This window comes from Lissotriton vulgaris, chromosome 10 (assembly GCF_964263255.1).
Source record: "Lissotriton vulgaris chromosome 10, aLisVul1.2, whole genome shotgun sequence".
Taxonomy (NCBI): domain Eukaryota; kingdom Metazoa; phylum Chordata; class Amphibia; order Caudata; family Salamandridae; genus Lissotriton; species Lissotriton vulgaris.
Genome location: NC_141698.1, coordinates 26925632 through 26946071, shown reverse-complemented (window position 1 = coordinate 26946071; position 20440 = coordinate 26925632). Strand labels below are relative to the sequence as shown.

General features: G+C 50.1%; 1 protein-coding gene across 3 annotated transcripts in view; it reads right to left on the bottom strand.

Annotated features, from left to right (window-relative positions):
• UBA1 (ubiquitin like modifier activating enzyme 1) overlaps positions 1-20440 on the bottom strand; it is a 284616-nt gene that overhangs the window by 14374 nt on the left and 249802 nt on the right. The gene's annotated exons all lie outside the window — the stretch shown is intronic.

Below are 20440 nucleotides of genomic sequence, written 5' to 3'. Positions count from 1 at the left end.
TTAGAGTGGGCACCGAAGCGAGAATTATCGAGTCCGTGGACCATTGGGCTCAAGACCCTGCCGCGTCGGGAATTGAACCCTGGTCCCGGGTCTGACCTCTGCTTCAGGGTATGCCTCCTCTAACCAGTGAGCCACACTTCATCCGGTTCCAACACTAGGTGGCGATCTATGCACAGATATGAATTCAGCAGCCCACATGCCTCAAACCCGTAGATCTTAGAGTACACATTTAGCCTTTAATTAGCAAGATTGGATGCATCGATCTACCTTGCAATGCCTGCTTTGGTAATAGGCTTCATTTTTGGAAAAGGCAACAAAGTTGATTCGTCTTTTAAATGCTTTAGTTTCAACATAGTGCACATGTGGCAGTTTAACATCTAAAGTGTGCAATGCTCTTTTAACTGCATTGCAAATGCTACTTACCAGTATGCATCTGTTCTTGGCATGTAGGGCTGCTGACATTCATATCTGTGCATAGATCGCCACCTAGTGTTGGGTCCGGATGATTGCACATTGTTGTCCTGGAAGAGTCTTCGAAGTATCACGAGATAGGTGGCTCCTACCCTGGACTACAGTGCGCATGGGCATCGCCTCCATCCCCAGATTGTTTTTAGCCATTGGCAGAGATGGAGTGAAGAATGTGAGTGATGACCATGCTATGAGCATATGTATATATATGAATGAATGAATACTGCAGCTGCTACAGGCGCCGGGGAGGAGGGTGGGCGATATGAATGTCAGCAGCCCTACATGCCAAGAACAGATGCATACTGGTAAGTAGCATTTGCAGTTCGAGGCATGTGGGCTGCTGAATTCATATCTGTGCATAGAATACATAGCAGTCCCTCCATTATCGGCGGCCGCCCGTGCCAGCTGCAGCAGTCTGAAAAAGTGTTTTTAGAACAGCCTGACCAACAGCTGCCTGCTGTTTGGAATGCACGTCTACACAGTAGTGCTTAGTGAAAGTATGTGTGGTAGACCATGTGGCTGCTCTACAGATATCTTCTAAGGGAATGTTACCTAGGAAAGCCATAGAGGCCCCCAACTTCCTGGTGGAGTGGGCCCTCGGTGGGATAGTGCGGGTGCGCTTAGCTTTAGCGTAACAGATCTGAATGCACTTTACTATCCACCTAGCAATCCCTGCTTTTGAGATAGCGTTTCCCTTGTGGTGTATGGCAAAAGCAACAAAAAGCTGCTTGGTTTTGCGAAAATCTTTTGTCCTGTCTACATAATACATCAAGGCCCTCTTAACATCAAGGGTGTGGAGCATGCGCTCCGCCAGTGTCTCTGGGTTTTGGAAAAACACCGGCAATTCAATTGTCTGGTTTAAGTGGAATTGGGATACCACTTTGGGTAGGAATTTAGGGTTAGTGTGGAGCACCACCCTGTTAGCATGTACCTGGAAGTAAGGTTCTTGGATGGTGAGCGCCTGCAGCTCGCTAACCCTCCGTAGCGATGTAATTGCTACTAAGAACGCAACCTTTCAAGTCAGAAACTGAAGCTCACAAGAGTGCAGTGGCTCAAAGGGAGGACCCATCAGCCTCGTAAGAACCACATTGAGGTTCCATTCTGGAGCTGGTGGGGTCCTTGGTGGAATGACCCTTTTGAGTCCTTCCAGAAAGGCCTTGATAGCAGGGACCTTAAAGAGTGACAGGTGCTGCCTATTCTGGAGGTATGCTGCCATAGCAGACAGGTGAATGCGGATGGAAGAGTATGCCAGATTGCATTGGTACAGGTGGAACAGGTAACAAATGATGTTTTGAATGGAAGCATCTAGCGGGTCAATATCGTGGTTAACACAGTAGATGACAAACCTCTTCCATTTAGCCGCATAACAAGCTCTAGTAGTGGGCTTCCTTGCCCCCCGAATGATGTTCATGCAATCGGGAGGTAGATTGAGGTAGCCAAACTCTAGGACTTCAGGAGCCAGATCGCCAGGTTGAGCTGTTGCGGATCTGGGTGCTGAATGTCGCCATGGCTCTGCGTCAGAAGGCTGGGAGTGAGATGAAGCCTTTGATGCGGTACCACGGAGAGTTCCAGAAACGTGGTGTACCACGGTTGGCGAGCCCACGGAGCAACCAGGATGAGAGTCATCGAGTGCTGCCTGAGCTTGCGTGCCACCAGCGGTATCAGGTGCTGGGGGAAAAGCGTACGCAAATTTGCCTGACCAGTTCATCCACATCGCATTGCCCTGTGATTGCGGGTGTGGGAACCTGGCGGCAAAGCTTTGGCATTTTGCGTTCTCCTTTGTGGCGAACAGGTCTATCTCTGGATGACCCCACCTTTGGAAGTACGGTTGGAGTACTGATGGATGTATCTCCCACTCGTGCATCTGATGGCTGTGCCTGCTGAGCAGATCCGCCATTTGATTGTCCTTGCCCGGGAGATGCTCTGCCATGAGGAAGATGTTCCTCTGAATGGCCCACTTCCACATGCTCTGAGCCAGATGAGACAGCTGTGGAGAGTGCGTGCCTCCCTGCTTCTGGATGTAGTACATGGCAGTCATGTTGTCCGTCCGGATCAACACGACTTTGTTGCACAGATGTACTTTGAACGCCTTCAAGGCCATGAAGATTGCCATCAGTTCCAACACATTGATGTGCATCTTCCTTTGCTGTAGTGTCCATAGTCCCTGCACAGTGTAATGGAGTACATGCGCTCCCCATCCCTGGAGAGAGGCGTCCGTCGTCAGGATAATCTGTGGGACAGGATCTTGGAATGGTCGGCCCTTGCAAAGGTTGTGTGGATTCCACCAATGCAGAGAGTTGTATGCCCGACCGCTCACCAACACTAGGTCTGTCAGTTGCCCATGAGCCTGAGTCCACTGACGTGCAAGGCACTCCTGAAGCGGACGCATATGTAGTCTCGCGTGCGGGACAATGGAGATGCAGGAGGCCATCATGCCTATCAACTGCATGAACACCTTCGCTGGAAGTGAGTGTTGGGGTCTGAATCGTTGGATCAGCGCCTGGATACTGGCGATTCTCACTGAATTTGGCTGCGCGGTGGCTGCCAGAGTGTTGATTGTCGCGCCCAGGTACTGTCGCACGTGGGCGGGCTGGAGATGGGACTTTGGGTAGTTCAGAGAGAATCCCAGATCGTGCAGGAGATGAATGGTGCGTGACACGTGGTCGACGCACTGCTGTTCTGTCCTTGCTTGAATGAGCCAGTCGTCCAGGTAGGGAAAGACGTGGACGTGCTGGCGACGGAGATGCGCTGCCACAGTCGCTAGGCACTTGGTAAACACTCTCGGTGCCGTGGTGACCCCGAACGGCAGAACCTTGAACTGGTAATGCTGATCTAAGATCGTGAATCTGAGATACTTCCTGTGGGAAGGATGCAGGGGGATATGAAAATAGGCATCTTCCAGATCCAGCGTTGCTAGGAAGTCCCCCTGTTGAAGCAGGGGAAGCACCTGCTGCAACGTGAGCATATGGAAGTGCTCCGAGGGGATGTACCAGTTCAGGGGCCTGAGGTCCAGGATCGGCCTGAGGGATCCGTCCTTCTTGGGAATCAGAAAATACAGGGAGTAAACCCCTGTTCCCCGCTCTTGCAATGGAACGAGCTCTATCGCCCCTTTTTGCAGCATGACTAGAACTTCTTGCTGCAACAAGGTCAAGTGCTCGCCTGACATAGGACGGCTCCTTGGGGGTATGTCCGGTGGAATGGACGTAAGCTCTAGACAGTACCCGTACTGGATAATAGACCTCACCCACCTGTCCGTGGTGATGGACTTCCACGCCGGCAGGAACTGCTGGAGTCTCCCCCCGACCGGTGTTGCATGGTCGGGGGGCAGTGACAAGACGTCACTGTTTGTTGGTGGTGGTGGACCTGGAGCTATTGTTTCCACGTCCCCTGCCCTTGACATTATTGCCTCTGTAACCACCTCGACCCTTGTTGTTATACGAGGCTTGGGTGTTACTCTTGTAATATTGGGTTGACTGGGATGCCTGTCCCCTTGAGGTGCCTCTGGAGTTTGAGCGGCGAAAGGAACCACTCCGAAACTGCTGACTTTGTAAAGCCCCCATAGACTTGGCAGTTTCCGTATCTTTTTTCATTTTCTCCAGTGTGGCATCCACCTCAGGGCCAAACAGGTGGTCAGGATTCACTGTTTGATTGAGTATCGTAGTTTGGATGTCGGGTTTGAACCCCGAAATTCTAAGCCAGGCATGGCGTCGAAGCAGCACACTGGTATTGATAGCCCTGGAGGCTGTGTCTGCCACATCCAGTGCACATTTGATGGATGCATTCGTAATGAGTTTACCCTCCTGAATCAGCATCTCTCCTGCCTCCTTGTATTGGTCAGGCAAGTGTTGCAGTATGGCCTCTAATGTGTCATAATGGGCCCTATCATAACGTGCAAGCAGGGCTTGTGTGTTAGATATTCTCCAGATATTAGCTGCCTGTGCAGCAATCCGTTTGCCTGAGGCCTCAAAGATCTTGGACTCTTTGTCTGGGGGAGGAGCGTCACCAGTAGTTTGAGAGTTCGCCCTCTTCCGAGCGTTGGAAACAACCAAGGAGTCCAATGGCAAGTGTCCCTTGATATATGTAGGATCCGTGGGCGCTGCCTTATATTTCCTGTCGATGCGAGGGTTGACCACACGCGCTCGGGTGAGCTCCTTGAAAACCTCCGTTGCATGTTTAAGCACCCCCTTAAGCATCGGTAGCGTTTTGACAGACTTTTCGGCTACCGAGAAGGTGTCGAACAAGAAGTCCACATCCACGGGGTCAGAGTGCAGCTCGACGTCGTTGTTAGCAGCAGCTCTCTCTATCAGAGCATTGAAGGCCGCCGAGTCCTCAGTCGGGGACGTCTTGGCCGCGAAAAGTTGAGTGTCCTGACCCGACTGCGGGTCCTCCGTGTCGCCTCCGGCGGACCACGGTACGTGCTCCTCCTCCGGATCCGAGTACGCCGGATAGTTGTACTCGTCACCTTCCTCGTCCGCATCGGCTGCGGCGGAATGCGTCGGCGAGTGTCCTAGGGTTTGTGGGGACACAGGTTCCACCAAAGCCGAAGAGTCCTCGGAGTCCCTTTTGTTTTTGAGAGGGATCTTAAAGGGTTCCAACGCCGGCTCCGTCGTGATCTTCCGTTTGAGGAGCGACAGTTTTCCGGTGTTGGCGTCGATGATTACCTCACGACGTTCCTCTTCTGCAAGCGGCTGGAGACGAAGCTTCGACACCGCCAAGGCAGCCTTCGGCGTTAATGCCTCCTTCGAGGGTCCGCCCTGTTTCGGCGCGAAGGCCTTCGGCGCCGACTTGGGCGGTAGGGTGAAACGGATAGGCGTTTGCTCCCTCGCAGGCTTAGGCGTGAGCTTAGGCGTACTGGCGTCCTGAGCGGGAACCACACTGGCCTTTCGAATCCGCTGCAAGGATTCCGCTACCTTCTTTGTCCAGGCCGGAGAGGGCTGGACCGGTTCGAGCGACCCCTCATCGTCGAGAGCCTGTTCGCCGGCAGGCATCTTCTTCGGGGCCGACGCCCCATGCCTATGCGCGTCGTCGCCCTGACGCTTCTTTGGAGCAGTCTTCGGGTCCGCGACCCCTTTCGGCGCCGACGCAGCCGCGTCGGAGGACTTCGCCTTTGGCGCCGACCCCGAGGGCTTCGGGTCGGCCATTTTGGCGTGGCTCTTCAAGTCGGCCATTTTGGTTTTCTTGCAAGTTGACGCCTCCAGAACCTTCTTCACCAGCGCCACTTTCACTTTCGGTTTCGCATCCGAGGATGCGTGACCAGTTAGCTTCACTTTCGTTTTCTTCGACGTAAGTGATGGTTCATAAATGTCCGTGACCGGGCCCGGAGGCGGGGACGTAGGACTCATAGTTAGATCTTGGGTAAGGCCCGAAGGCGATCCCTCGACCTGGGTCGTATGAAGGGGAACAACCCCTGAGTCAGGTTGGGGATGCTCTTCCTCCGAGCTATCTCCCATCGTGCCAAAAGCCTGATCGTCGTCCCCTACCTCGTCGGTGACTTCGTCAAAGTTCTCCTCACCCGCGTCGTAGGTCTCTCCCTCGGATGCGGGATTAGAGTCCGAACCTTGCACGTCGTCTTCTCCCTCGACAGATTCTTGGAAAATGTCGTCTGGCGGGGGCGCCGTGGCCGATAACCTAGCCTGGAGCCTATTGGCCCGACGAATCTTTAAAGTCTTCTTGCTCCGGAATTTCGAACACGCCATGCAGGTGTCTTCGCGGTGATCCGGCGACAAGCAGGTATTGCACACCGGGTGCACGTCGAGGTGTGAATATTTAGAGTGACACAACGGGCACTTCTTAAACGGAGTTCGCTCCATAGCAAGAGTGTAGTATAGGCCCGACCGCGCCGAAAGCACGTGGAAGGGCAGCAAGAGATCGGAGCTGAGAGTCAGAAAGAAACCCGTACGCAACTATACCGACGCCCAGCCTAAAGACCTTTTGGTCTCAAGTAGAAGTTGAACAACTATCGGTTCCGACAGAGGGAACCGAAACACATCCGAACCCAATGGCGGAAAAAAACAATCTGGGGATGGAGGCGATGCCCATGCGCACTGTAGTCCAGGGGAGGAGCCACCTATCTCGTGATACTTCGAAGACTCTTCCAGGACAACAATGTGCAATCATCCGGACCCAACACTAGGTGGCGATCTATGCACAGATATGAATTCAGCAGCTCACATGCCTCGAACAGTCAGGTTATGGAAAGAATATGGGCAGCTCAATTGTCCGATTAATGTGAAACGGTGACTTTGAGTGGGAAGGAATGCCTACAGTGCCAGGCGAATTATTTAGAGCTCCAGCAAGTTGATTTGAAGCCTGGACTCCACCAGAGACCAGACGCCTCTGATCTCCACTTCTCCCAGATGGCCGCCCCATTCCAGTAGTGATGCATCTGTCACTACTGTAAGGTCTGGTTGGGGAAGGGAGGGGGGGGGGGGGGGATCTGCCTTTGGCCCAAGCTAGGCTCCTTAATCACCACTGCAGCTGTTGCTCAATCCCCTCCAAGATCTGGACGTAGTCTGAAAGATTGCCCTGATGCTGCGCCCACTGGAGCTTCAGTTCCCACTGCAGAGCCCGCATATGCCATCTGGCATGATCCACCAGCAGGATGCAGGAGTCAACGAGGCCCAGCAGCCTCAGGGTCATTCTCACCGAAATCCGGGATAGAGGTTAAACCATCGGTTTCATAGCCCACATATCCCGGGCTTGCTGCTCGAGAGGATACGCCTGAAACTGCACTGTGTCCAGAACCACTCCGATAAAAGGGAGCGTCTGAGAGGGAGTCAGGTGTTACTTTGGCACATTGATAGTGAATCTCAGCAAGTGCAGGAGGCCTCTGTAGTCTGGAGGTGGGAGACGACAGACTGGGGCGAGCCCGCCTTTAACAGCCAATCAGCGAGATAGGGTAAGACTGGAACCCCTAATCTGAGCAGATGAGCTGCGACCACCGCCATCACTTTCGTGAACCCCCGAAGGGTGCTGGTAAGGCCAAAGGAGAGCACAGTGAATTTAATGCAGGTAGCCCTGTAGGCTGGCAGGAAGGGGGTGGTGAAAATAGGCATCACGCAAGTCCAATGCAACCATCCAGTCTCCAAGGTCGAGGGAAGACAGGACCTGAGCCAGGGTTAGCATTTTGAACTTCTCCTTCCGGAGGAAGCGGTTGAGTGCCCTGAGGTCTAGAGTAGAACGCAGGCCTTTGTCCTTCTAGGGCAGTAGTGGGAATAGCAACCTCTATCTACGTCTGGAGTAAGAACCATCTCGATGGCACCCTTGGCCAAGAGAGCCGAAACTTTCTGGCGGAGCAGTGCCAAATAAACTTCAGAGATGTGATCGAAAGACTGTGGCATGAAGGGAAGGAGTAGACTATTCCCAAAACCCACCTGTCCGACGTAATGTTTTGGAAGGTAAGACTAGGAAGGTTTGGAGGTAGCTACAGGGGTGGGAAGGAAGGACTGGCCCGACAGCTGGCCCCCAAACCCACGGCCACACAGACTGGGTAGCTTACGTGAACTGATGGCTGGGCTGGTCTGAAGTAGACGTGTTGGGGTGCCCCTTCCATAGCCACGAAAAGGAGACTGAGGTGTACGGGTTGTCTATGTGAGGCTCAAGGCCCTGGTCTTAGCTTGAGAATCCTTGAAACGCTCCAGCGCAGAGCCTACCTTGTCACCAAAAAGGTAGACTGCAACCAAAGGGCATGCCCTGTAGGGTTGCTTGGACATCCCCCGAAAAGCCAGTTGTCCTCAACCAGGTGTAGCGCCGAAGGGCTACAGACACAGCAACCATTCTTCCTAGTGAGCCTGTGGTATCAAGCTCACAGCAAATCGTGAATTTGGCTGCGTCTCTCCCATCCACCACTGCTGGGGAGAGAACGTCCCAGGCCTCCTCCTGGCACAGCAGCCCCAGCGCAACTGTATCCCAGATGACATGGTACCATTGGCCCATGAGGCATGCGGTATTCACGGACCGCAATGCCAAGCTGGATTAAGAGAACATATGCTTCCCAAGATTATCCAGCCTCTTTGATTCCTTATCTGGGGGATCCGAAGGGAATGCACCCTTAGATGAAGAGGCTTGGACCACCAAGCTCTCTGGGGAAGGGTGTTGGGTGAGAAAAACTGTCGCCCGGAGCCGGGCGGTGGGTGATCGTCCGTTCCACAGAGCCCATGTGCTGGGCTTGGACCAGGTGTCCAGAAGGACGTCAGTGAGGGCTTCATTTAACGGAAAAAGGGTTCAGATTAAGTGGACGCCGATTGAAGCACCTCAGTCAGGAGATTAGACCAGACTGCCACCGAAGGGAGCAGCAGGCCCAGGGCCTCAGCTGCCCTCTTCACCACCATAGCATAGGACGCTCCCTCCTCTGTAGCCAAGGGTAGGGGAAGAAAGCATGCCAAGGTGAGGAGCAGTGTCCAGACCTCTGGCGTCACCCAGGTCCTCTCTCCAATCCGGCTAGTCTAGCTTGTCTGCTAAAGTGTCAAAAGACCCCTTCCAATCCTCATCACCACCCTTAAGGCAATACGGAACACCTGGGATGAACCAGGGAACATAAGTACCCTCCAGCATCGGTTTTGACGTTGGCAGACGCCGGTCCGGCTCCATCTCAGGGGTGCGGATGGTGTCGGCCGGGGGCACGGTCGGCGCTGGGGGTGTCGTCACCGTGGAAGGTCGACCGGGATCCATCTGGATCTTGGCCTGGATCCACAGGGGACCGCCGGCATCGAAAACCTCAAACACTGTGGAGAGATTAGAACGTATAAAGCTGGGCAGGGGACGCTCCTGATCCCAGAATCCGGGGAGGCGCAGAGCCATCCCAGAGTCTGGCGCCGGAGACTGAGCCTCAGATCGATGAAGCTCCGGGTCAGCCGACCGACAGGGTGAAGGCGAAGAGCGTTGGTGCTTCTTCGCAACCTTCTTATGCTTCGACTTACCCTGAGTGCAAAGACTTAGATGAGGTGTGATGGCTCCACGACTGGTCTCTAGACATTCCCCTTGAGCGAGAGAGGGAGCGACGCGGAGCCTACTGCTAGGCCTCCAAAAACATTCGGGACGGCTCCTACAAAGACTGGCCCGACAGAACACAACTTCAGGTCGTGGTCACGCTCCAGGCACCAGAGGCACATGAGTTGCAGACCCGTCCCAGACACTTTGTGACTGAAGTCACAAGGCTTGAAGCCGGTATGACGATGGGACATCCCTCACGCACCAGAAGTTGAAGACTCGAAAAAGATGTCAACAAAAGTCAAAAAGATGTAGTAAAAAAAATGACTAAGGAGCAAGCTCTCTCCGGATCTGTGGTAAGCTGGAGTGAAAAAAGAAAGAACAGACGTCAGCGCGCAGGGGCGGCATCTATATAAACACTGCAACATCATCCCAGCGAACACCATGCCACCTACCGAAGCGCAGGGGTAGTGCTGAGAAAAAATATTCCAGTCTGAAGCCTGGGTGTAATTCTAAGGTGAGGAATCTATAATTAACAGTCTTTCACATAAGAATTGAACAGTGCATCTAGTCTTTGAGCGTTTCAACCATAAAAAAATCATCCTGTATCAGATGATTTTTTAACTTTATGGTGGCGAGCAGCCCGTTATCTGGGTGGTATGCAGTATCATAATATTTTTGTGGAGAAGTGCAGGACTGAAGGTGTGTTCTTAGTCTTGGTTGGATAAAGCTCAAGGTTTTGGGCCATCTTGTAGGTACAAGTTAAACATGCCAAGGGTCATCCCCTGCAGGCTGAACAGAGGGTGTTCCTCTCTACAAGGGTTACCTGGGTCGGCTAAAGCGTGTACTAATACCTCTGGAAACTGGAAGAGGTGGGGAATATGGCCATGGTGGCTGGATTGGAAGATGCGCTGGGTGTATAAGACTGGAGGAGGGCATATAGACTTGTACTGTTTTTTAGGCACCGAGCACAGAGGTGTGTCAAAAGCTAGTTTTACCTCATAGGTAAGCCACGGTTTCTTGGGAATGGGAGGCAGAGTAGTTGAAGGTTTCCCCGGAGGTGGATTTGTCAAAATGTTCCCAGTTTATGGGGAAATTCCACTTTTGTCTGGTATCTAGTACCTTTACACCAACGATGGTTGCCTAGACCCTCTCTAATCCCAGGATCAGAGGCCTAGTCCTCTGTTTGAGTTTTGACCTCACAGTCTTGGTGGCTTTCGAGGAGGATTGTGTGGAAGGAGTAGTTTCTTACCTGTAACTCCAGTTCTGTAGTAGGGGTATCTGTTATAGTCATAATCTTGTGAATAGTCCCACCCATGTGCATGGACCAGGAGCAATCAAAATAGTCTCTTAAGTGTTCTTCTTCTGCAGACCTGCATAGACACTTAAGAGAAAATCAAAGAAATAATGCAGCCTAAAATACAAGGCTACATTGGCCAGCACTTCATCTTGAAGTGAAAAGGATAGCCAAATAATGTCAAAATTTACACATTTTGTTAAGATCCACACAGAGAAACTCCTTCACAAAAATCCTTTGTCGTGATAGAGAGGAAGGGTTGGACAGACAAACCCCCATAGGCTGCCATTATGTGTCTGCAAAAGGGATACCGTGCCTCTAAAGAACTCTCCAGAGACCCTCGGTATCCCACGCTGCACAGCCAAAGGCCTTTTACTTTCAATTCTTTTTTAAGGTGTATAAAGCCAGGCCTGTAGCATAAAGTACATTATAATTTCTTCCACCGGGAGTAGGGCGGGTGCTTATCACTATAACAGGAGATACCCCTACAACAGAACTGGAGTTACAGGTAAGAAACTACTCCTTCTGTAGTAGGGGATCTCTGTGTATAGTCATAATCTTGTGAAAAGAATGGCAAGCCCATCCTAACAAACCAAACCAGCGGTGGAGGAAAACAGACAACACCACTACTGTGCAAACAGATTTCTCAACGAAGCCTGCCCAACCTGAGCATCTGCTCTGGCATCAGAGTCCAGACAGTAGTGTTTAGCCAAGGTATCGACCGACTTCCAAGTGGCAGCCCTACAGATATCTGCAATGGGAACATTATGTAGCAAAGCCGTTGTAGCCGCTTTGCCCCTGGTGGAATCAGCCTTAGGCTTATGCCCTAAGGTCTTGTTAGCCTTTTGGTAACATAACTGGATACAGGACACAATCCAACTAGAGATGGACTGTTTAGAGGTGGCAAGACCAGTCCTGACCGATCCGTAATTGACAAACAATTGGTCTGATCTACGAATGTCTTTGGTCTTATCCAAGTAGAATTTCAACACTCTGACATCCAGGGAATGAAGATACCTTTCAGCTGGAGTCGAAGGATGTTAAAAAACACGTAGGCAAAGTTATAGTCGGATTGACATGGAAATCAGAAATCACTTTTGGAAGGAACTTAAGAGTGAGTTTGCATCACGACCGTAGAACCTGAAATACAGTATAAGGTTCTTGGCAACACAAGACCTGGATTTCACTCACCCTGCAAGCCAATGTAATAGCCACAAGAAAGGCCGTCTTCCAGGATAAGTGCTGTAGTGAAGCCTTATGAACAGGTTCAAAAGGTTCCTTCATCAAGCAAGACAGCACCACTTTCAGCTCCCATAGACGACAGACGCCTAACAGGGGGAAACACTTTCTTCAATCCCTCCCAAAAATATTTAATTACAGGAATCTGGAAGAAGGATGTTTGTGAAGGGCCTTTCCTATACAGAGTTAATGCTTCGAGGTGAACCTTAATAGAATGAAAATTAAGGCCAGATTGAGTCAAATGCAAGAGGTTTAGAAGGATGACGTCTTCCTTGCAGGAGGTAGAATCATAGTTCTTGGACATGCACCAGATGCAGAGCCTCTTCCACTTGTAGAAGATCTTAGCCTTCTTGAGTATTTCCATGCAATTGTCAGGCAAATTCAAGTGTCCATATTGTACTCTCATGAGCCATGCTGCCAAACTCAACGATGAGAGGTTGGGGTGCACCATCTGTCCACCGAACTTCGTGAGAAGGTCCGGCCGACATGGCAGCCGCAGGTGGGGTTGGAGACACTGGTGGAGCTGGTCCGTAAACCACCACTGTCGAGGCCACTCTGGAGCAATGAGGATCATTCGTGCTCTGCATTGAGACAGCTTGATGAGTACTGCCGGAATCATGGGAATGGGTGGAAAAGCGTACAGAAAGCTGTTCGACCAGCTGATCCATAGCGCATTCCCAAGAGTCCCCGTTGGTAAAACCTGGAGGCGAAGTCTCAGCATTTTCTTTTTTCGGCGGTGAACAGATCTATTTCTGGAGTGCCCCATAGTTCGAAAATGCTTCTTAGCACCTCGTCGTTTAGGACCCACTTGTAGTTTTCCTGGACCAGTCTGCTGAGTGCGTCCGCCTGAGCATTGTGCACACCTGGCAGATGGGTAGCTGTTATCGTCAGTCCTCTGGCTAGCAGCCAGTGCCAGATCGCCTGCGCTTCCTGTGACAGTGTGCGCGATCTCGAGCCCCCTGCTCGTTGAGGTAATACATTGTGGTCGTATTGTCCGTCTGTACAAGCAAAGAGTTGGTCTGGAAGGACGGATGAAATGCTTTCAGTGCCAAGTAAACAGCTCCGAGTTCCAGAAAATTGATGCGATACGTGGATTCCACCTGGGACCACGTTCCTTGGATCTGTAGAAGGTCCGAATACGCTCCCCAGCCGTGGAGAGAAGCATCCGTCACAACAGTCTGTACGAGAATGTCCTTGTGCAACGGAACCCCCTGAGGAGATTCTCTGCTGAACACCATCATCTCAGGGACTGTTGAGCATGTAGAGACAGTTGGATCCTGTCTCAGCTCCCTCGTTTCTGGTCCCACTGATCTTCCAGACATTCCTGCAGCGGTCTTATGTGGCGGCGTGCATGTGGTGTGAGCAAGATGCAAGAGGCCATCGACCACAGAAGAGAAGACACCATCCTCACGGTCGTTGATGGAACGGACATGAGAGCCTAAATCTTCCGAAGGATCGATAAGCGTCGCTCCTCCGAAGGAGACACGCTTGCTGAGAGAGTATTGATGGAGGCTCCCAAGTACTGCAGGCACTGAACAGGAGTCGGAATGGACTTGGACATCTTGATGTGCAAACCCAGCTGGTTCAACAGAACGGTCGTACTGTTGAAATGCAATTGCACTTCCTGGAAGGTGGAGGCTTTGATCAACCAGTCGTCCAGGTACGGGTAGACAAACACCTTGTTTTTTCTCAGGTGCACCGCCACCACTGCCATGCACTTTCAAAAAGTCCTGGGGGAAGACTTCAGTCCAAACGGTAGTACGGTGTATTGATAGTGATTGGTGCCGACTAGGAAGCGCAGCTGAGGATAAATCTGGTGCAAGGACAGCATGCAAAATTTCTCCCTGCGAATCCATTTGTTTGCTTGTCGCAAATCCATATTGGGCCTGAACTCGTTCTTGTTGCGTACCAGAAAGTACCTTGAGTATAGACCCTTTCCCCTTTGAGACAAAGGGACGTCTTCAATCGCCCTTTTTCTTAACAGGGTATCTCCCTCCGCTAGCAGTTCGCGCAGCTGGTATTGCCAACGAACCAGTGTAATTGCTGGAGGAGGGCTGACAAAATGGAGACTGTATCCACTGCAAACAATATTCGCCAAGTAATTTTGTATGCTTCCCCCCCACCGGAGCGGGTAACGGACAAGGGGGAAGTAACTCCTCAGGGCTTCGACCCGGCCGGGCCCTTGTTTGCAGAGGAGGTCTGCTGACCGCCTCTGCCCCTCTGACGCCTCTGGAAGGGCTGTCGCTGGTATTGCTGCTGGCCAGCTTGGCGACCCTGCCCTCGCCTATGGGAAGAGTAACGCCTTTGGAAAGGCCGGAAGGAATTCCGCTGTTCCTTTTGTTTCTCCAAACCCACAGCGTCTCTACTTCTGCCTTCATGCGGGCCATTTCTTCATCCGCATGAGTCCCGAAGAGGGTAGCTCCCGAAAAGGGCAAGTCAGCGATCCTCTGTTGTGCCTCTGGCTTAAGAGCGGTAAGGCACAACCATGAATGGTGTCAAGTTATTGCCATGGCAGTACCCATGAGCAGCCAGGAGAGAGGAGTCTGCCGCCGAGCTGATGATTTGAGATCATCATGCCCTCATTCAATATCTCTTGGAAGTCTTCTCTCCTATCCCTTGTGAGGAGCTCAATGAACTGCTGCAGGGACTCCCACAAAGAGCAGTCATAGCGACCTAAGAGCGCCGAGGCACTCGCCACTTTCATAGAGGTGGCAGCGGTACTGCAGACTTTCCTTCCTGCTGAGTCCATCTGACGGCTCTCCTTGTCCAGAGGGAGGGTAGACGAAGGGGCAGTCGAATGCTGCTTCTTGGCCGCAGTCAAAATTACAGAATCCGGGACAGGATCTGACCCCAAGAACGCTGGATCAGAATCCGGCGGCCTGTACTACTTCTGAAGTCAAGATGGCTCTGACTTCACGAGGCCGGCTTCAGAAACAGCTCCATGGCCGGTTCCTCCAGTCCTGGCACCAAAGGCAGCAAAGAACGCGAGGTGTTTACGCTGCAACGTTTCAAAAAAATCACAGAGGTGGGAGGAGTAGGCACAGTCAGTGTGATCCCCAACTTCGCTGCCCCCCTCAGCAGCACATCCTGGAATGTCACAATGTCATCCACAGGCGACCCTCTCGTCGGAGAGTCAGACAACGTGGGAGAATACCTCCTGTCACTGGATGAGTCCGTGTACCTGGACAGTGACCTTTCCCTCCGACGACTATGACGTGACCTTGTCGAAGATCTACGCTCACTGCAAGAGCGATGCCTCCCTCTGGATCTCGACCTTGGCTTTCTGGGCCTTGCAGGAAGCACTGGGCCAGGAGGCTGGGGAAGAGGCTGAGCCGGAACCCCAGGCTGTGGATGCTGATGCCGGGAGGCAGTGGAGGAGGAGGCAGTGGAGGAGGAGGCGGTGGAGGAGGAGGTTTCTGAGGAGAAAGTGGCGGATGAGTAGGAGGTGTAGGTGTCCTGGGCATTGAGGGCGAATAGGTCTGTGAATAATCAGATTACGGAGACTCACGCACTCTCCTTCTTAAGAGCACTCCTCTGGGAGGATGCTCTAGAGGCAGATCTCTCTGCGGACAAGTGCAGGCGCCGCTGCAACCAGGGACTCTCCGAAAGGTGACACTAACCACAGAGGTACTAGACACTGTTCTGGGCCTTGACTTCCTCTTCAATGATGACTTTTCCCTCCTCGACGTCGAACTATTAGACTTCTCTTTTCTCGACTTCGACATCCCAGACGTCGACGAACTCCTCGACATTGAGTATCTTCGCCTTGACGTCAATTTACCTCTCCTTGACGTCAACGGCGAACAGCGGTGTCGCCTCGACTGAGAGCGCCTTAGTCTTCGGACACATCACACCGTCGATGGTGTGTCGACGCCGGTGAAATCCTAGACGTCGACCTCATCAGAGGTCTCGACGTCCTACCAGTCGACGTCGCTTCGACCCAGAGCCCTGGGTCGACGGGGAACATATGGTGGTCATACCTCTCGACGCCGAAGCCATTGACGTCACCTGGGACCGGTGCCTTTTCTTGACTAAGGAGCCCCCCAGAGGACGATGACAAGAGTCCCTCCATGCCCAGTAGTCCCACCTGGTTCCTGATGTCTCCCCTGCTCCAGGCCTTGGAGACGAATCTTCTCCCTGTCACGCAGGGTCCTGCTGGAGATAGAGTGACATATCACAGGAGTCAGGGACATGGGTAGAAGGGAGACAGTATGCATACTCTGTGGGGGTCAGATTTTGCCTTCTTCCTACCACACTCAGGGCACTTGTCGAATAAAGCTGGCATTTCGACAATAAAGTGGCAAAACTGGTCAAAAAACACAGCAACTGGAGGAGGAAGACCCCAGATGTGGAGTGAAATTCTCAAAACACTGGAAAAGCTCCAAAAACTGAAGTAATATCCAAAAAGGTAGAGCTCAATGCTCCTGGGTCCTGCTAGCAGGAGTCGGAAAAAAGAACAAAGTAAAAGGCCTTTGGCTGTGCATCATGGGATACAGAGGGTCTCTGGAGAGTTCCTTAAAGGCACGGTATCCCTTTTCCAGACACATATTGGCCACCTATGGGGGCTTGGTCACGTCCCAAGCAAATGCACAGCATATTATGCCATTTCGGTCTACATATATCTGAATCAAACTGTTTAGTATTTACTCCATGTTATCATTCTTATCACAGTATTTTATCCCATTATTCAAAATTCTGAAACGAGTCCACACGTTTGGTATATATTGCTTATTTTCAAGTTTCTAGTGTCCAAATGTGTCAGAGACTTTCCATAAGAACACGACTGAAGCATAGGTTCCTTTCAGGCAGCATTTTATTCGAAAACAAAAAGCTAATTGGGTGGAGGGATTTTAACGGCAACTTGGCAGGTATGTACAAGAGTGTAATGGCAATGTTGAATGGAGTGGTGCAATAGCAGTTAATTAAACATCTACATGGGATGGAGATAGGAAGTGAATTAGCACCGTGAGCGGGCAGATGAAACGCGATAAAGCATGGGAGTTTAAGGTTACAGGGTGAAAGCAGGTGGGAAGATAAGGGAGGATGAGGACGGGAGAGGCAAGATGAGAGTGAAAGGTAGAATACTGTTTGTACACTGCTAGGATGAAGAGGAGAGTGAAATCCATATGATTCTTAAATGCTTAATTTGGAGTCTGTTTTGAGATAAATAAGTAAGGGAAAAGATGCGCAAGGCATGAGTATACAAGAAAAGAGTAGAAATATGGTTTACAGTAAATAGCATTTCCTCATAATTTAGTGTGTGTTAATACGTGCAGACATGATGTTAATTTCTGTTGAGAGCACAGAAGAGAATACAAACGGACAAGAAAGGGCGATGATGATTGATGATGTTTATGTAATCTGCAGATGGTAATTATGTTTTTTATGATCTTTCACAGCGACCCCCAAAGAAGGGCGCTAAGCCCGAAATGCAGTGGGTCATTTGTTTTCGAATAAAATGCTGCCTGAAAGGCATGGCGCTATAGCAACCTGCACGCAATCCTTGTACACTACTGAAAAAACAGATTAAGATGATAAAAATAGGAACATGAGTTTGTGCATCCTGACTCTTCATAAATAACCTATGGCGGCTTGTCTGTCCAACCATTCCTCTCTATCATGACAAAGTATTTTTGTGAAGGGGAGTTTCTCTATGTGTGAAACTTAACAAAATGTGAAAATGTTGACATTTGGCTATCCTTTTCACTTCAAGATTAAGTGCTGGCTAATGTAGCCTTGTATTTTAGGCTGCATTATTTGTCTTTGATTTTCTCTTAAGTTTCCATGCAGGACTGTAGAAGACGACAACTTAAGGGACTATTTCGATTGCTCCGGGGTCCACGCACATGGGCGGGACTATTCACAAGATTTACACAGAGATCCCCTACAACAGAAGTGTGTTTGACATATTTTGATGGCAGATTGCCCAGCTCCGAAACCTTTTCTCAACTTCGACCAGAGCATCAAGGCAGCAGTGCACCAGATAGAGGATTTTCTCTAGAGTGCTTGGTGCGTAATACTTGGGAGCATAACCAGAGACACTCTCTGGAGCTGTAGTTTGCCTCGGCGCAAGGGCATGGGGTGAATGGGGCTTTGAGCCAGTGCTCAGTGCTGGGATGGTACTCATGACCCCATGTGTTTACACAATTCTCTGCCCAATGAGGTCTATACTAAAGGTTTCTCTTTTGTGTTGTCCATTGGAGATGCTCAAGAATAAAGCCTGTGGGCTATGTGTTGGCTGTTGCTAGAAGGCCTTGTGCGAGTGAATCTTGTTCTCCATCATCTGCTGAAACGCCTGACCGCTTTGGTCACAGCATCTTTGGGTGCATCAACACTCTTTCCTTCTGCACTTCAGAGTTTTCTGCAGGGAAAACAATACAGTAGTCGCTGCTGGACTGGGCATGATGAGAGAGACAGAGGTTGCAAACGCCATGTTGGTCGACTCAAGGATATTTGGTGTTGCACTGTGGGCAAAATCGGAAGGGTGTTCATCCATTACTCTCACCCTATTTGTATTCCCTCTGGTGTTTTGCAGAGCTTAGAAAGGGCTCAATAGTCTCTTGGCCTGTAGCGTTATTTACATGTGCTTAGATCAGCCTTAGTTGGTTTAAAAGTTAGTAAAATACAAGCAATGACTGTTTGTCCATTAATGGTGTTGAGATTAAAAAACAATTCTGTCGGGTGCAAAACATGAGTAATTCAAAGAATACTATTATTGTAGTTGAGGAACCCCCTCTTTAGACAACACAATTCAGGACCTCACAATTAATGACTCTAGGTCTTATTCATTGCATTTTCATATTTATATGAATTAAATTCATTCAATTGGTATTTCATATAACACAGATAAAAGCCATTGACCTCTAGAATTTCAAAAACTTAAAGAAATAGAGAATCTCTAGACATCCATCAGTATATGGCCTTGAAAAAATAACTGTATATATGTATATATTGATTGTATAGATTTGTATCTCTCACTGTACATATTTTCACCACTTGATCACTTTTCACTATTTTTGCACACAAATCCACTTTGACAGTCTTTTGTCTGTATTATATGAAATACCAATTGAATGAATTTAATTCATATAAATATGAAAATGCAATGAATAAGAACTCGAGTCATTAATTGTGAGGTCCTGAATTGTGTTGTCTAAAGAGGGGGTTCCTCAAATACAATAATAGTATTCTTTGAATTACTCATGTTTTGCACCCGACAGAACCGTTTTTTACATTAACCATTTATTACCCAAGTTCTGAGGGACACAGGGTCACCCCTTTTTCTTTAAATAGAGAATAAAGAACAGTCAGACCAGAAAAAGCAAACCCAGCATAGGTGCTGAACAAGTCAAAACCGATTTGCGGGGAAAAAAAAATAATTAAAGATTGATTTGGCGTCCATGCACATTATGACTAAGGAAGGAGTTGCACAGAATCCAGTGACTCAAAGTGTGTTTAAAAAAACACAAAGTTGCAATGTCAGAGCCCAATGCTAGATAACAGGAGTATTAATTGTGTGCTTATTAATTAATTGTGTGCTTATATAGCGCAGGAATCACTCCCGAAGGGGTACCTCCGCGCTTCGACCGCTGCGAAACCCTTCCTGGCTTCCCTGAGAGATGGTCCCTTAGTGGGTATCTCCAGGGTGAGACCAGGCATCCCCGGCGGTCAGGTGGGGCCGTTAGTGAAGATGAGGCAAGCTAGTGCCCAGAGTTGCCGAGTGTGATCGCTGATCAGAGTGGGCACCGAGGCGAGAGAATGATCAAGTCCGCTGACCCTGGTCCAGAAACCTGCCGCGTCGGGAATCGAACCCTGGTCCCGGGCCGTCCTCTGCTCTCGGGTCTGCCGCCTCTAACCAGTGAGCCACACTACTTGCAAAGCGTACATCTACAGCCATTCATGCTACAAACATACGGGTTAACTACAGGAGATTTAACTGAGCCAATTTGAGTGGAAAACTAATTTGCCATATCAGTGATGCAGTGCTGGTTTGGATGCTGGCACGAGGAAGCAGCCATTTTGAGGAAGCCACAGTTCATTATGGCCAGAAGTAAAGCTAGAGATTCAAATGCTAGCTCAAAACCAGAGAAAGTAAAGAATAACTCTGGAGAGTTAAGGGGACTTGTGACAACCTCTAGCTCATTTCCTGAAATAAATGCACAAGGCTGGTTTGTGGCATCTAGCATTCATTCACCCAAGTATTACAATTCAGATCACCATAAACACACACAAAACCAACCACATAAATAAGCAGCTGGAGTGATAAAAACACTAATACAATAATAAAGCAAGTTTGTCTAGGGTAAAGAAAGTCAAAATGATATTAGTTATGAACGAACAAAAATGTGAACATAGGCCAAAATCTGACAGATAATCCTACTCTCCGTTCTCAAGCCGGGTGAATCTATTCGGACACTGGTTTCCAAATTCCCCAAAGACATAGCTACGAATAGGGTCCTACTTTGGCCCCGCATGTCGAACCCTTCCACTGGAAGGTGGTCAGTCACT